At 45.8% G+C, this 5,347-nt stretch overlaps 1 long non-coding RNA gene across 1 annotated transcript; it reads left to right on the top strand.

The window, feature by feature from the left end:
• The first annotated feature begins 157 nt into the window (after nucleotides 1-157).
• On the top strand, nucleotides 158-4,896 carry LOC115949563. The gene is made up of 4 exons (XR_004083007.1): nucleotides 158-284; nucleotides 3,533-3,728; nucleotides 4,048-4,131; nucleotides 4,695-4,896. It is a non-coding gene; the product is annotated as an uncharacterized LOC115949563 (long non-coding RNA).
• Nucleotides 4,897-5,347: the final 451 nt, after the last annotated feature.

Raw genomic sequence — 5,347 nt, 5'->3', positions numbered from 1 at the left:
CCGCGCGGGGCCGCGGGGCCCCGCCCTCGCCGCCCATTGGCCGCCGCCTGTCGCCCGTCAGGCCAGCGACGCCTCCCATTGGCCGGCGCCTCCGCCCCGCCGCCGCCCCTCGGAAAATAATAAACAATCGAGTAAAATGCGGCGCGGGGCGGGGGTCCGGGAGGGATCTGCGCCCTTTCCCCCGATCTGCCCCTCGCTCCGGGTCCTTCCTGCAGCCCTGCCGCCAGAAAAGCCTTTCCTGAAGGTGCCGCGGCGCTCGCACGGAAATTGCCTTCAGCCAGAAGGTACTGCTACACTGAGGACCAAGCAAAGCCATCTCTCGGCTTTCCCCGATCCCCTTGTCTCAAAGCTAAGTTGTGCCAGGCTGCAGGTGCCCTCCAGATGTGGGTTGGAGGCACTGGAGAGCTGTGTGCGGTGGGAGGGGAAGGGACTGGGTGGGTACGTGTCTGGCAGCCAGGTGTGCCATTCCAGTGTGCCAAATGCCTGGAGGTAGGGCACCGACAGGGAGACCTGGAAGCCACACCTCTGAAACAATGTCAGTGTCGGATGTCTTCGCGGGACAAAAAACGGCCCCGAGGTGACTGTCCTGTCCGCAACGTGCTGTGCAGAGATGCAGCCTCGATCCTTGCTTCGTTGTGGTGGTGCTCACACAGCACAGCCTTAAAATTACCTCTCACAGCCCTGCTTCCCTCTACCTGCAAACAGAAGGCGCGCTTGTACAGCAGGGGATTTAATCGGGGATCAGGTGACGAGAATGAGGGCTGCGGGAAAGGATTTACCTTTTCTCAGGCTTGCAGCCTGGCCTCTCCTTTTGACAGCAGGTGCCCAATGCGGCCTATTTCGCTTCCTCCAAAGAATTAATTATTTTCTCCCGTACGTGGCCCCTGGAGGAAAAAGTCTAAGCACCTCCCTCATGCTGTCATCCTGTATTTACAGTGATCAGAGCACTTGTTCAGGAGCTGAAGATGTGGCTCCTGGTCCTCTTCCCAGGACGTTGTGTTTTCTTGGACAGATGTTTGATGTAAAGTACATAGAGCACACTTTCAAAAGGGGACTGAAATCCAATGCTGCTCCCCTCCCTTCCCCATGGCGATGTTATTATTGCTAGGTCATGGCCTCTCCTTGATTGCTCCCGTGAATCCCGAAGCCCCACCCTCTCCCCCAAGCAGCAGTACGGGTTCAACAGGCTGCTTGGAAATGGAGTGCGTGTCAGGCTGGCCTGCCTCCCTGGTAAAACACTCCTCGGGAAGGTCAGAGCCAGGCATCTGAACCTCGGCGGGCAGAGAAGGAGAAAATGACCTCGTGTCTCCTGGTGTGTGTGAGGGGCACTGCAAGGCACACAGGGGGAAGGAAATGTTCCTTGGGGAGTTGAGGAAGGGTTCAAAGGGGCTGCTGAAGTGTTAAGCAAAAGCAGTCAGCGGCTTAGCACATGGTGGAGAAGTCGATTATGAGCATTTGCAGCTGGTTCTCTCTCTCCTACCTCGGAGGAACTGGGTAACTGCTGACTCAGGAGCTGCATCAAGTCGGAGGAATGGGAAGGAGCTTGTGTTTCCCGAGCGCCTGTACAGGCGCAGAGCGATGGGACAGCGCCGGGCACCTCCTACCTGCTGTCCCGTCCTGGAAAAGCGATCCCAGCAGCGTGCTCTAAGAAGCCAGAGCCTGTTCGTATGTGCTGGATGTGCTCTGAGCAGGCTACACAGCCGGGACCGTGGGTCTTGTCTTGCATGGAAACGTGTCCGAGCTACGAATTCCAACACTGGGCCCGGGGGAAGACAGACACAGAGCTGCCCAACATGGGGTGGTTGTGTGTGTGTGAGAGGCAGAATATCCTGTATCTTGAGATGCTGACAACCTAAAAATAGGATTTTATTTCCTCCAGGATTAGGCATCTAATTGGGAGCCGGAGATTTTGGGAGGGCAGTTCTGAACTTTAATGCCTCGGTTCTGCCCCGGTACTGTTCTGCTCTTAAAGACTTTACATTCCTTGCAGCTCATGTGAACGTGACTCAAACAAGCTCAGGGCATGCAGTTATAGCAACTGCCCTGCAAACTCTTCCTGGAATCTGAAAAGTTGAATTCTTCCATTTGCACACACCCTTGCCTGCCTTGCAAAATCATTTCCTTCAGTTTAGCAAACCAAAACTTCAACTAAAGTCATTCACTGCCAGTTTATCTATGGAGAGGCAATGACAGCAAGAGTGAGACCTGATTTTGTTGGTTTTTAAATGTATTTTTTGGGGGTAATTGTATTTTTTGAGCCCATCTAATTGAATACACGCCAATCTGCTAAGAGTGTGCTGCTTCTAAACACAGTAGCTACTCTTCATGATAGGCATGTCTAGTTTAAAATATAGGCAGAGGTATTATAAACCTTGTTTAGCCAAAATGGACATCTTTCCTTGGAAGTAAACAGGGAAAACTGGGGGAGGAACTCTGGCTGAGGTCTGACAGATGTTCAAGTATGTGAAGCTTAAAGAGGAACGTGTGCTATTCAGTTTGCTCACGGAGCCTTTGTGACCTGTGTCTTCGCAGTAATGATGACACAAGCTTTTTTGAATAAAAGGAAGAAATTAACTGCCGTGGCTAATTGCACCCTTGCTAGCTTGCTAACCAAGGACACCATTTGACTGTGAAAATTGTTGGTGTACCCAAATCCCTCAGCTGGAGAGAATATCCAAAGTGAGAGTGTTCCTATATCTGTGGGTTAGAAGGGCTATTTTAAAAACTTCCTTTAATTGGAAAATTAAACACTATTTCTTTAAAACAGTGGTGGACTGCTTTGAAAAATTAAGATCATATGGAATCATTTATTGCTTTTCAATATGTATTCAGTCTCTGGTGCAATTTTATGTACTCGCTAATGCATAAAGTCTTTTGGAGCAGGAATAAAGCACCACAAAGCATGATTTAATGCTATAGGGTCACCAGATCTGTTTCACATTACTGGATGTTTCAATCTGCTGAAAAGAAGGAGTTGTCCCTGAACCAATGAAACAATGATGGGAAAGGCGGGGGGAGGCCCATAAATCTGAAACACTTTGGAAATATAGTGCACGTATCAAGAAAAACTTCTAAAGGATTCACTGGGGATTTGGCTGCATAAGAGATTAAAATTATGTAAATTTATATTAAGAACAGGAAAGTTAAAGTCGCTGTTAACAGTACAATACTTGGTTGCAATTGAAGGCGTCTTAATAAATCATGTTTTCAAACAGTACAGGCCTACATAAGCATGTGACTGTAAGAGAAAATAAGAGCAAGTAATCCGGGAGTGCACAAAAGTGCTTTTGTTTTAGTTCTGTGGTCACTAGAAGTGCCTATTCTTGTGCTTATTCACAAACACCTCTGGCTCCTTCTTCCAGAAACCCTATCCAAACGTTTTTGTTCTGGCTTCGTTAGAGGACTTTGTGCTTTGGTTCTTTTCATATGACTTGTTCAGGGTTCAGTCTTACAACGTCTTTCCTCTGGCAAGGGACTGAGATGGGTCCGATGCCTTCACTGCTTTTTTTTTTTGCCTTCTTTCCTCCTCCAGAATGACAAGCTGTGGGGCAATTTTTGCTCTCAGGGCCTGGGCATTTCCTTTCACTGGTTCAGCGGGGATCAACAAGAAGAGGCCAAGTCTGACAAGTAAACCATGCATGGTTTGAGCCACCTGGCAATGAACTCTGCAGGCACGGGAGGCAACCTTTCTGCTTTTATCACGAACCTGAGAGCAGTATAACTGTCTGGTTAGTTATAATTTAACAGAAACCCCATTTTTCATCTCGCTGTGGTGGTATGCTTTCTTTTAAATGTCATCTGTAGAGTCTCCCAGTCAGTGGGAGCTTCAGTTTTACTTTGTATTTCTTACAGATACTGACAAAAACTAGTCCAACAGGTTACTGAATAAGAGCCATATTCCTTCTTAGAGGCCTAAGCACACTAAAAAGAGTTTGCAGTAACTTTAATACTTCAATCAAAATATTTTTCAGTATATATTTGTCATTTATAACCAATAGAATAATTAACTGTTTTTTTTCTACTAATTTTGAAATTTTATATTTTCAGCTTTATTAAGCAAGCAGATTAATATTCAGCTTTCCTGTAGCACTGGAGCTTGTTCGTCATGGCTGTGCCTTCCATCATTCTTTGGTAATTGATATTAGTAATTTCAAATAAGTTCAGATCTTTTGTTCAAAATAAACAGAGTATACATGTGTCTTCTGGATCAGCCCCTTAATGTGACCTCTCCTGTCTGCTCAAATTATAGTATCAAAATAAAAATCTTCAGAAAAATTGAGCCAGTTGAATGAATACATCATCAATATTAAAACCAATACCATGAGGACTAATTGCTGTCTGCAATTAACTTTTGCTCAGAGACTATATCTTAGCCACTGAAAAACCTTAAATAAAATCCTATTTTACATCCTCTCAAGCTGTTTTTTCAAAAACAGTTGTCAGTTTAGGCATATATTCCTACTTTAACTTGTATGTATGTTTGTTAAGACTATTGCTTGTCTGTAGATGGCAATAGCATTACAGTGCTGAAGTAGCCCCCAGCCTGTAAAATAAGGCTGTGATGCTGGTGAGCATTAACTTTGAGAATGAAGAGAAAAAAAAATCCTGCCTTTTTCTTTTCTGTTTGTTTGTTTGGTTTGTTTGTTTTTGTTTAATGTCTGCAGCAGTGGCAATGGGGACTGTTCTACTTGCAGGAATGTTGGGACTAATCATGTGAGAAAAGATCCTGGAGTGATGAGGCAGCATATTTCCCATGTCTGAGGTCAGGATTTGTTCTGTGAAGCTGACCTTTAAAACAGCCTGAAAATGAGGAACGTGGCACCAGAGAGCAGAGCAGGAAGCATGAAATAATGTAAGATATGTTTCTTCTGCATATGAAATACTTTTTTTTTAAAGCTCCAGGTTTGTGATTCAGCATTTTCTGCCACTGAGAGATACAAGAAAGGGGAAAATTCTGTAGCAAAAAAAGAAAGTCCCTATTGTTCTAATCAAAACCTAATAAAATATTAGCCATCAGGTATTTTGTTCCCTTCTGATGAGCTGGGTTTGAGATTATATTTTCCCAAAATCACTCTCCCCTCAGCCTCCTGATCTGAGAACCCTGGAACTGAAGACAAAGTTTTATTTAGGCACAGCCTGGGCACCTTTTCTATATATAATCTGTGTGAAGTGCCTCCAGCTTTGTTGGCATTGGATTCCGGGGTGACTGCTGTTTCAGCTCTGACAAGCAACTGCAGGACAGGCCTGTGATGAGGAAGCTCCAGGGTGCTGGTGCCCAGTGGATGTTTGGTGCAGGACAGGCAGGTCAGGGTCCCCCCAGGGCTAAAGCATCAGCTTGGGTGAGGTT

Source organism: Geospiza fortis, unplaced genomic scaffold, assembly GCF_000277835.1.
Source record: "Geospiza fortis unplaced genomic scaffold, GeoFor_1.0 scaffold98, whole genome shotgun sequence".
In the NCBI taxonomy this organism is placed as follows: domain Eukaryota; kingdom Metazoa; phylum Chordata; class Aves; order Passeriformes; family Thraupidae; genus Geospiza; species Geospiza fortis.
The sequence above is the reverse complement of the archived record's forward strand: the minus strand, read 5'-3'. Positions and strand labels throughout refer to the sequence as shown.